Below are 12,245 nucleotides of genomic sequence, written 5' to 3' on the forward strand. Positions count from 1 at the left end.
TATATGCTTTGCTGGACTTCCCTTCCCAACTGCAAGATAACTCAGTTTTTCTCTTGGTGGTAGCACCTCTGAGCTGTGAGAGCAATCTGGTCTCATTTACTGAACATCCTTTTAGGATATAAAGGAGCACTTATAACCTAAAATATAAGCTCTCTAAAAAGACACAAAGTGAAACAGAGAACAGATCTCTTCAAGAGGGGATTTCTCACTAGAAACACAACTGTGATCCATGCGAGCCATCGAATGGTTGAACCTACTGAGTAGGACTCGTAGGAGAAAGGAAAAGGGTGTGACGTCATGGAAACTCAAATCTCCACTCTCACAGTTTTGTAGATTTCCTTCTTTCCTGCCCACTTTCCTTTCACCAATGAAAGAGTTCAGTTCACTTCTATCAAAACAGATTAAGCAAATAAACTTGCCTTGGACTTCACAAACCTTCTACAAACCACTTCTAAAGTCTAAAATTTAAAATCTAAATAGGAAACCCCTCACGGCAGACATGTACCCTCTTACAGTGCTTGTTCTTACACCTGGAATCCCAGAACGTTCTATCATCCTTACTGTTGACTTAATACCTTCCTCTCATACTGCTGGCCTTTCCCTACACTTTCATTGTCCTCTCAACACATTCCTTTCTTACTCTTCTAAAAACTTGCTGTATTTTCTGTCCTTCCCTCCACTGATGGACTTCAAAATCCCCTTTTCCTGTAGCTCCCTTTGTCAGAATGTATATTTTGGTTCACTAACATTTAGGGAGACCATGCAATGTAGAGGCCTTAGACTAAAGTCTCTTTGTAAACAACAAAAACAACATCATCAACAAAAAATACTACTGTTTACTTTTATTCTTCATGTAAGTGACACCCCACTTCCTTTGACCATACCAGACTTAATGGAAAGAGAAACACACTCTCCCCAAGTCTAGCTCCTTTGTACTCACAAAACTACATGTACAATAAAATCCACCTTATTCTCTGGTGTTATAGCCAGAGGTCAAAATTCATCCTTTATGCGGTTCAATTGCTTGGAATAATTATTAAAAAATACCTCTTTTTTGAAGGGCTTTTCTTTATTGAGTTGTGGGGGTTTTTGTTTGTTTTTTATGAAGCTGGTCTAACTCAGGTGTTTTGTTTATTTGTTTGGTTTTTTTTTTGTTTTGTTTTTTGTTTTTTGTTTTTGTATAATATAAGTGTACCATCTTACTCTCCAATAGGCCATTTTTGCCTTTGTTCATCCACAAAATAAAATATTTCCTTCATAAGTTTCCCCCTTAGACCCTCCTCACTTCAAAATGTGTTGTTTTTCACAAACCAGAAAGAATATCAGTAATCATGAAGCACAGAAAACCATATTCTCTCTTTACATATGTCAACAAAGAGAATCATCATGTTTTAGTATAATAAATTTGATTGTAGTGGCTAACATCTGGAAGTCTAATAAGAATCACGTAAAATAATTTCTTGCATATGTATGCCTTTAAGACTATATATAAGAATGATACCAATAATGAAGGTTTTATAAAAGGATTAAATTTCTCTAATTTTTAATGAGTTCTTGTCTTTCTTTCCAGTCTATTGGCAGGGACTAATTTTAATTCCCACATTAAAAATGAACTGTATATTTCAAAAAGGAAGTGCTTAGTATCTCAAATATTGGCCACTCACCCTTAGGTACAGATTTATTTTCTGCTTCTGCAGATTATGGAATTGGTTAATTACCTACAAAACACTGTGTCAAGAATTCATTTCTGTTAAAAGCTGATAATGTCTGAGTAGGAATAAGTGTTTATCTACAACATGTTTTTGTAGAATCAAAAATGCCCTGTATGTGTCTTTTCATAACAAACAGAAGAAAGGAAAAAAATCCCAAACAAAAGCTCCTAGTGGCAGTATTTCTTCCGTCCATAAGTGGCCTTGCTTATGACTGCGTGGGTTAACAATCGCCAAAGCCAGATGTGAACCGCATCTGATGAAATAAAGAAAGGGTTGGTTTATTAGTATAAGAACATGAAAGTTGGTCGCTAACTGAATGGAATACTCCAGATAAGGGAGAATCACAAACTATTTGCTTTTTCTTTGCTTCAAGAAAAGGGGAAAATATTTTTTCATCCTAAAACAATTCCTCAAAACAATGATATTTGGGAAAACAAACAAACAAACAAACAAAACACCTTCTTGGAAAAGGGAATAACATGTTGGTCAATGGCTAAACTATATTGCTTTTGGAATATTTTTGTAGGTTAAATAAATACTTGTATAAAGCTTGAAGTTCACCTTTATGATAGCACTTTTAAAAGTGAATTTGAAGCCTGTGAGAAACGGAAGGATAGTGTCCTTTGTGGCTTATGTTTTCTTCCGAGCTAGGGAGGAAAATGAACACATTGTTGTTTGTGCAGAAAGACTCAAATGAGAGTCTGTGTGGGGAAAGTTTTAGAAAATTTGACATGTTTCCCTTGAGTAGTAAGAATTTGTATTATTGGAATGTTTTACTTCCAAATGCAATTTAAGCTACAGATATATCTCTACATATTATAAGACCGATTTTAGCATAGTTGAACAAAACAAGAAATAAAGCAAAATTTTTCAGGTAAGCAAGAAGCAATATTATTCTTTCAAATGAAGTGTGACAATATCTTCTTATTTTTTTTCTTTTTTTCTTTTTTTTAAGAGATAAGGGACTGGTATTTTATTTGATTTTATTTATTTATTATTTTTTAAAAATTTTTTATTTTTTATAAACATATGTTTTTATCCCCAGGGGTACAGGTCTGTGAATCACCAGGTTTACACACTTCACAGCACCCACCAAAGCACATACCCTCCCCAATGTCCATAATCCCACCCCCTTCTCCCAAACCCCCTCCCCCCAGCAACCCTCAGTTTGTTTTGTGAGATTAAGAGTCACTTATGGTTTGTCTCCCTCCCAATCCCATCTTGTTTCATTTATTCTTCTCCTACCCACTTAAGCCCCCATGTTGCATCACCACTTCCTCATATCAGGGAGATCATATCTTGCCATTTGCGACAACATGGATGGAACTAGAGCGTATCATGCTTAGTGAAATAAGTCAAGCAGAGAAAGACAACTATCATATGATTTTATTTATTTTTTTAAAAGATTTTTTATTTGTTTATCTAACAGGCAGAGATCACAAGTAGGAAGAGAGGCAGGCAGAGAGAGAGGAGGAAACAAGCTCCCTGCCAAGCAGAGAGCGGGGCTTGATCCCAGGACCCTGGAATCATGACCCTAGCCTAAGGGAGGCTTTAACCCACTGAGCCACCCAGGCGCCCTTGTCCTCTAATTTTTAAATGACTAAAACTGTTACTGTAATATACAGTGCCTACGTGATTGTTTCTATCACTTCATTAGCTGGTGGGACGTTTATAGCATAAAAAAAAAAATTGAAATTTGATAATATAGAACAGTTACATTTGTCTCTTTATTTTAGGCCAGCGTTGAATCATTAAGAGGTCAATGGTATAATATAATATGATATGATGTGAAATACTACAATATAGCATATATAATCCAATGTAATATGTGATACCATATCACATAATGTCATAACATATCATATCTCTTGTTCCACATTTTGGGTTAATTATAGAATTTGGGCTAAGAAGTGAAAAAATATTAAACATGTGTAAAAATGTTTGAAACAGAGCTATATGGCCTACTAAGGAAGAGAGCTAAATAAAATTCAGGGACCATGTCAGGCATCCTAGGATAAGATACTGCAGATATGGCAGAATGAGACTAGGATTTATGACATATTGGAATTAAACACACATAAATAGCATATATATATAACTATGTTGAAGCATATTATTTGGAATTCTGTGTATTTGATGAAAAACCAACAGTACACAGTGTGACTTGCACATATGAGACCTCTTTTCTTTATCCCATGATCTCCTTTATGGACTTTTCAGTCTGAACAACTTCATATTCCTTTGAACACAAACTCCCTTAGATTTTAGGGAGCACACAGGGTATGTATTAACTAAGCTTGGTGCCTAGATATAGACACAAATACCACACACAGAGCTAAAACTTTATAGAAGAAAAAATGTACAGTATTTGGCATTATGTGGATCTAAATATGAATTTAGCTCCACCAGTTACTAACTTTATGTTTTTTTTTAATCTACAATATTACACATTACAATTTTACACATTAACCTGCTTCTTAAAATACCAAGTATTTTATCAGAACCACAGTATGCCTCCCCTGTAGACCAAGCAACTCACAGTTCTGCCCTGGTACTCCTCCAAAAACTTTGTGTCTTCCTACATGAGTCACCACCATGAACTACCAGTGTGCCAGGTCTAATTGGACAATTACATTGTCAGATCTATTATGTATTATATACAATGCCTTGTATATAACAGACATTTAGTATTTTCAAATGAGATACTTACATCAAAATAGTATTTAAGTCAGTCTTTTCTTTAATATCGCTAAGTATCCTATCATGTGTTACAGAAGTCACTGAGAAGTACCATAAAATATGTCTGGAAGGAGTTTTAGGTTTACAAAAGTGAGGAACCCATTTTTAAAAAAATTACCACCTAATATTGTATGTACGGATGAATCACTAAATTCTACAGCTGAAACTAATATTGCACTGAATATTAACTGGCTGCAATTTAAACAAAACCTTGGAAAAAATACATAAAATAAAATTGACTACCCAAAACAAGAGTGATACTAAAGAACAAATCTATCATCTTTTGTTCCTTGGTAATTATTATATTCAGCGCTAATATCTAACTATTTCTCCAAAGACTAAAGTTTCATCTTCTCAGCAAACATGTTGAATGAAGTTGCTATTGTCCCTGATCCTGGAATCATATATTTCTGCAAAGATATGTCTCAATGCAATTAAAAGTGATAGAGAATAGGGACCACTGGAAGTGATGTTGCCTTTTCTGACAAAATGATTGAATGGAGATCAGTGAACCTCACCAAACTAGTTTTCAGTGCTTAATGTCTGAGTAACTGCAGATCTGACAATGCAGTTGTCCAATTAGACCTGGAGCGCTGGTAGTTCATGGTGGTGACTCAGGTAGGAAGACACAAAGTTTTTGGAGGAGTACCAGGGCAAAATTGTGAGTTGCTTGGTCTACAGGGGAGGCATACTGTGGTTCTGACAAAAATGACAGAAACACAAAAGTCTATCTTGGGAAAACACTTATTCATGCTGTCATCATCATACTAGCTTCCTTTGATGACTCCCAGCTCAAATTCTAAAGATGTAAAGACTACCACTAGTTTGGATATGCTCAGCATCATCAGTGAGCCAAATACCACTAACAACACTTATGCTTGGGTAGCAAAAAAAATGTCTTATATTTGATATATACATTCTCACTATTAAAAGTTTTTTAAAGTCAAACGTATGGCCAGAGACATCCACAATGACGTAGAAACTTTCAGCACATGAGGCTCCTTCTTCATCACCAAATACAAATCAAGCCCACAAACACAACAGTGAAAACACTGGTAGTGTCTCCTCTACATGTCTTGTAAATTCGTTAAGCTCGCCACTTTCTTTATTTAAGATTTTATTTACTTAAGATTTATTTTTAAGTAAATAAATCTTTATTTAAGATTTATTTATTTATTTGAGAGAGGGAGAGAGAGCACAAACAGGGGGAGCAGCAGAGAGAGAAGGAGAAGCAGAAGTGGGCCTGGATCCCAAGACCCTGGGATCATGAGTTGAGCCAAAGGCAGACACTTAACCCACTGGGCCACCATGAAACCCCTAAGCTCACCACTTCTTAAAGGCAAAATTGCGACTGAGCCTCTGTGAATAGATTTATTTCTATTGTTTTATCATTCTAGCCTTAATATAATACACTTTTGAAACTTCCTCTCGGTATATAGATAAAAATAGGCTAGCTTTGGCAGCAATTTCACTTTCGTAAAGAAAATACAATATTCAGTTCCCTTGTATTCTAAGAACAGGCTGCATGAAAATAACTTCACATACTAGAAGCATCAAACAAAACTCATATTTTGTTTTGAATTAGCCCATTATTTTCTATAGCTGTCAAATAAGAATGTTGAGAAATACAGTTTTATAATCAGATATCCATGAAAAAATGCGGTATGTTTTTCCCATAGAAATGTATTACACCCTAAACCCAGATACAGCATCAGCATTGAATACAAACACATGATAGAACTAATAAAAGTAAATACAACAATGAGGAGCAAAAGTTAAGGAGAAACTCTTCCACAATGGTGTGTTGTTGGTGGGGGAGAGGGGCACAGGATATCCTTTCTGGGCCTGTACCGAGCTAATCCATTGCCATATGGTTTTATGACACCAACTTTTTTTTTTTTTTTAAGATTTTATTTTTTATTCATTTGACAGAGAGAGAGAAATCACAAGTAGGCAGAGAGGCAGGCAGAGAGAGAGCGGGGAGAATGCAGGTTCCCTGTGGAGCAGGGAGCCCGACGCAGGGCTCGATCCCAGAACCCTGGGATCATGACCTGAGCCGAAGGCAGAGGCTTTAACCCACTGAGCCACCCAGGCGCCCCTATGACACCAACTTTATATGAAATTTTCTTTTTATCAAGGCGAATTCTTTGACTTACTGCCTAAAATATCTACTAACCTCCAAACATTTTCAACTCCTTCACATTCATTGGTAGGGCTAAAAAATATGGGGAAGGTTTTTTTTTCTTTTTAATGTTCTTTATGGCTTATTTGGTTATTATGATCCAAAATACTCCGCTATGATATGACAAAATTGAAAATTTGCTATGTTAGAATCCTTTTTTTCCAAATTCATTGATCACGCTTTGCCAAACCTCTTTATATTCAATTGTTATCTAAATATAGGTAAGTAATTTACCTGTAGGTAATTCATATTTCTGAATATAGTGGAACATCCTGAAACATCAGTGTTCAAAAGGAGGCTTGAATTTCAGAGATTTTTCTAAGGCATTCTCGAATTAAAATTTTATATATATATATATATATATATATATATATATATATATATATATATATAGCGCCTATTGTCCAGAAGAACATGTTTATCTACTTTCCTAAACTGAAAATATCTGCTAGTCTGAAACTAAACTAGCTTGCTACTAAGCAATCTAGGACATTCTGTACACAGAATTTAAATAAATCAATCTTTTGTGATAATCTGCACACATATTAATTTTCTCTAATTTCTTCTGCTCTACCACAATTCACAATTAACATGAGCTTGGTACTTTGAGATAATGCTATTAATTAGTAATTCTTTAATCAAGTTCTTCAAATAATTGACTTTCCTTGACAGAAATAATTACTACAGAACAACTGTCCAATAATTGTGGGGCCTCACAAATATTAGATATAACTACCACTCTAGCATAGTCTATATAATATTGTAATAATAAAGAATAAAAATGGCCCTCAGCTAAAATTTTGTAGACACTATAAAATCATAAGAGTTAAAGTGGTTCAGATCAGTCCCTTTGTCTTCTACCTGTAAGGCACAATCAGCTGGTGGAAGAGAGAAATGGCCTCTTCCTGCCTGCAGCCTTCATCTTGGTTTCCGAGCATGCACCAGATGTGTAGTTCAGTCTAAAGTAGTTACCAATTACTGGGTTATAGCACATCATAGTGGACTGAAACTTTGAATGGGGTGATGCTAGTCCATTAAATCTGGCTAATCTTGGTAGACTTGTAGGATTGAGTCATAAAACAGTGCAATGCTCACACATTTTCTCCCCTCCAAATCTACTCTAGGGAATGACCAGTTTGCTATAACCTACCCTATAAATAGACGGACCTCTCTTTTTAACTTTTATGTTTCCTGTTCTATCAGATTATGCAACGGAATGGACACACAACGTACTCATTTTCTTTAGGGGCTCCATAAAGCATTTTTGTAAGGTGTTTCTAGGTTTTCCTTTATCCTAATTATTTGGGGATAAACTGAGACTATAGCAACTGCACAATCTCTAAACAATTTCACTTCTTTAAAATTTTATTAGAACCTGAACTCTCTACCTGCAGAGAATTTCTCATTTGGACAATTTTTCCTTTCCTAATATTACTTCATTCTCTCCACACACTCTAATCTTTCATTTTTTCCCTATTCCAATATATTCATCTCTTATTTAAATAAAACAAAATAAAAAACAAAACAAAGAAAAAAATCTTGCTAAATGTTCTTAAGAACTCAGCAAAGTCCAAGATTCTTTATTGGTCTTATAAATTATACAGGAATGGCAATCCTCCATAAATTTCCTTTTGACAGATTCTGCTCCCAGAGAGAAGGAAATAGTAACTTTAGTCCCAGAGGTGTACAAGCACAAAAAACTCCTGAGCTGCAGTTTGCTATTTTTCTCAACTAACTGAAAGAGTCAAATGCATTTATCACTACTAAGCTACTTTTTGGGTCAAGTTCTTCAAGGATTCACAAACAAAATATGATTTATACCTCACTTGTTACATAATATTAAGCTTTTCCCAAAATAGAAATTAATAAAGACCTTCACCCTTTCTACCAAGGTCACATAGAAAGACGGTGTACTAATTGGTCATCTCTACTTATAAAATTTTCTTTTGGATTGCAAGTTGTTGGTCAGGGAAGAGACTGGGAAAGTTCAAAAAGATTCATATTGTATTCCTAAGGGAGGGGATATTAGTGACCACAGCAGGGGTCACTGGGATGGAAAATCAAAAACATGTCTTTATTCATAGGTAAGCATTTATTATGTCAGTATTTTACACTTGCTAAGGGTTAACAAAAAATAGCCAACAACTAGTCGACAGCAGCTCAAGTTCAGAATTTTTTTTCAAACAAGTGAATTTTTCCATTTTCCTTGACTCTATCTAGCTTACTTATTATATATTTTTTTCTATCCCGCTGTGTGTCAGGACTCAAAATTAATAGATGTTCTCAAATGTAATTTTTCTGACTAAAGAGAGGGCATCGTATTTTAGTTTACACAGGAATTCAACACTATGAAGTTTGAACACAACTAAACATGTGAATGTGGGCTGTGTTCTGAATGAAAAATATTGAATTCGGTCACTGGATTCTGTCCAAACTAACTGTGAGGTCATTAACCCACTAACAGAGTTCTTAAGGGAGATGAAGCTGCTAAGCAGGTTCAATATGTAGAAGAGAAACAATTATTAGTGTTTTTTAATTAAACCATTTTGTTTTCCAAAGGAGTTATTTTTTATTGCATTTGCATTGCTATTTTTTTAAAGATGTATTTATTTATTTTAGAGAGAGCAAAAGGGTGAGCAGGTAGAGGCAAAGGGCAGAAGGAGAGAGAGAATCCTAAAGCAGACTCCCCACTGAGGACGGAAGCAGGATCCCAGGACCCTGAGTTCATGACCTGAGCCAAAACCAAGAGTCTGCCACACAATCACTTGAGCTACCCAGGCACCCCATATACACATTACTGTTTAAGTTATTTCAATACCTTATAACTCAAATTCTTTCTTTTCTGGGTATAAATTTTAACCACAGAGTATCCTTAGGAGGCAAATAATAAACACAAATACAGTAGCTTAGCTTTAGTTAAACAACTACTTAACACATATTTTAAGCTAGATGTGTAAATAAGATAATAACTCATACTGTAAAGCGTATGAGTTATTATCTTACTTTAAGTTATTACTTTACTTACACATACTTTAAGCTAGTTGTGCAAATAAGATAACTGATATGCTTTGTCATCCATCTGTTTTTATCATTGTAGATGCATTATATGTATAAACAGATATATAGTCTATTTATAATAAAAAATATATATGTATATATACATATATACACACATATATACTTCTCTCTGCTAGTTTCCTTTTATATTTCTGTCATAGTAAAAATATTTATGTTCATTAGTCATTAAGGGTGACATAATGATAGTGGAAATTAACAGAACTAGAACTCAAAATCAAATGCATACATTACTTTTGGTAACATTGTTTTCCATGCAGACAGGGATTAACAATTCTGAAACTACTAAACATGTATACTGGAATTAAACAATTAAGTAAATGAATGGCGATCAACAGGAGCCAGGTTCTTCACTGTTGAAGAGGAAAGTGAAGACAAGCAAGGGGAAGAGGACAGAATGATCCTTGTGGTAATGGAGGACAGTTGGAGACATTAGTATGAACTCATCTTTAGGCTTATATAGATACAGATGGTTATACATAGAAATATTTGTAGATAAGTATATATATTTCGGTTAGTATACATTCATGTAAACTCTTACTCCTTGCTCTGTCAGCTAAGATTCCTAGATGCAATGACATCCCAATAACAGTGAATGAATCTGGCACCCAGATCTTGGTTTCCAGTACCATTCTCTAATGCTGTATATAATCTACTACCATCATCCAAACGAACAGAACGCATCACCTTTTAGTTTTTATTACTTTTTTTTTCACATCACCTTTTAAAATCACGCTATTTAAAAGATTAAACTTCACTACCTCGAATGCAAATTATGTCAGTGCTATGTGGTGTGTTTGTTTGTTTGAGTGGTGCGTGGTAACTAGAGCAAAATAGCCAAGAATAGTTCTGTATTAACCTAATATAAAGCAGAGTTAGTGTGTATGGAGGGTAGGGAAGGAGGGAGATTGAATTCTCCTTCAAAATATACAAACTCAGGAAGTCAACAGAAAACTTCAGTGAGACCTTGGAGTTTCATAAGGTAGAAACACGATTTTCAATCAGCTTCATGTGGATCTCCACCGACTGATATCAGGTTTACCAGATCTACTGAGAAAAACAAAAAACAGCTAGATGATGATAAGAATAAATAAAAAGAATTAAAAATAATTAAAATAGTAACGTTAACTATGGAAGAAGAACAATGGGTTTATTTAAACTTGTCCTTTGTTATAAAAATGAGAAGCCAAAATTTCTCATACAAGTAAAATGTAAAGTGGCCAATGAAGGACAACTATAACCGTCCCTCAGGACACATACTGCTTAAAATATAACCTACGAGAAATTATACTAGTTACCAAACATGCTTAGATATAGCCTTAAGAAAAACATGTACTGGCAACAGGCCTCTGGGGGAGAGGACGATATAGATCCTTGAAGAGGAGCAGCTGGGGATGTCGGGCTTGCTCAGGGCAGAACGCCGCCTGCTTCATTTTTCCCCTATTTGCCCTTCCCGGGAGCATCAGCAGACAGTCGGACAGTGCTTTCATTTGGCTTGCTCACTCTAGGTCAGGTACTATGTGGCCAGACATATTTTGCCTTTCTTCTTATGTATCTACAAGACTCACGGTCAATGTGTAATCTACTCTGGCTTCTTTGTTGGTTGTTACTAACTTTCTAATCAATATGAGATTGAGAAGTTGTTCCGCGCCACAGTCTTTTCGGCTGTCACCCCGTTCCCATTCTCTTGCAGCTGACTTGTTTGTGCCTCATTCTTCTCCCATGTGCCGTCAGGAGGCAGCAGACAATTAGGAATTATAATAAAAATACATTATTTTGGAAACAGAGGGACAGAATTGTTGTGAAGACCTAGAAATGAGGAAAAGTATGTTGCATATAAATAACTACGAAAAACTGATGTTTAGAAACAAACATTCCAGATGTGTTAAAACAATGAAATAGCAATGAAAGGTATGAGACACAATTTTTTATGATCCTATGAGTTTTATAATTGAATTTATGTTTCTGTGCTGAAAATTTATAAAAAATAAAAGCAATAAGAGTAAGTTATTTCTAGAAAATACTAAAATAAAATTAAGCCATAGCCAATACGGCCAAGAATATGGAAAAAAAATAAAATAAGAACTATCTTATCATCTAGCAATCTCATTTTTGGATATATAGCCAAAAGAAGTGAATAAGGATCTTGAAGAGATCTATATTCCCATGTTCATTCCAACATTATTCACAATAGCCAAGATATGGAATCAGTCTTGGTATATACATACCATCCACATATATACAATAGAATATAATTCAGCCATGGAAAAGGAGGAAGTTCTGCCATATGTGTCAACACAGGTGAACCTGGAGGACATTGCGCTAAGTGAAATAAATCAGACACAGAAAGACAAAAATTGCACGATCTCACTTCTATGTAAAATCTAAAACAGTAAAACTCATAGAAATAGAGAATAGACTAATGGCTACGAAGGGCAGGAGGAGTGGGAAATGGGGAGATGTTGGTCAAGGGCTACCAAGTTTCAGTTATAGAAAATGAAAAATTCTGGAGATCTAATGTATAAAAATGTGACTAT

The sequence above is a fragment of the Mustela erminea genome, chromosome 15 (genome assembly GCF_009829155.1).
Source record: "Mustela erminea isolate mMusErm1 chromosome 15, mMusErm1.Pri, whole genome shotgun sequence".
Classification (NCBI taxonomy): domain Eukaryota; kingdom Metazoa; phylum Chordata; class Mammalia; order Carnivora; family Mustelidae; genus Mustela; species Mustela erminea.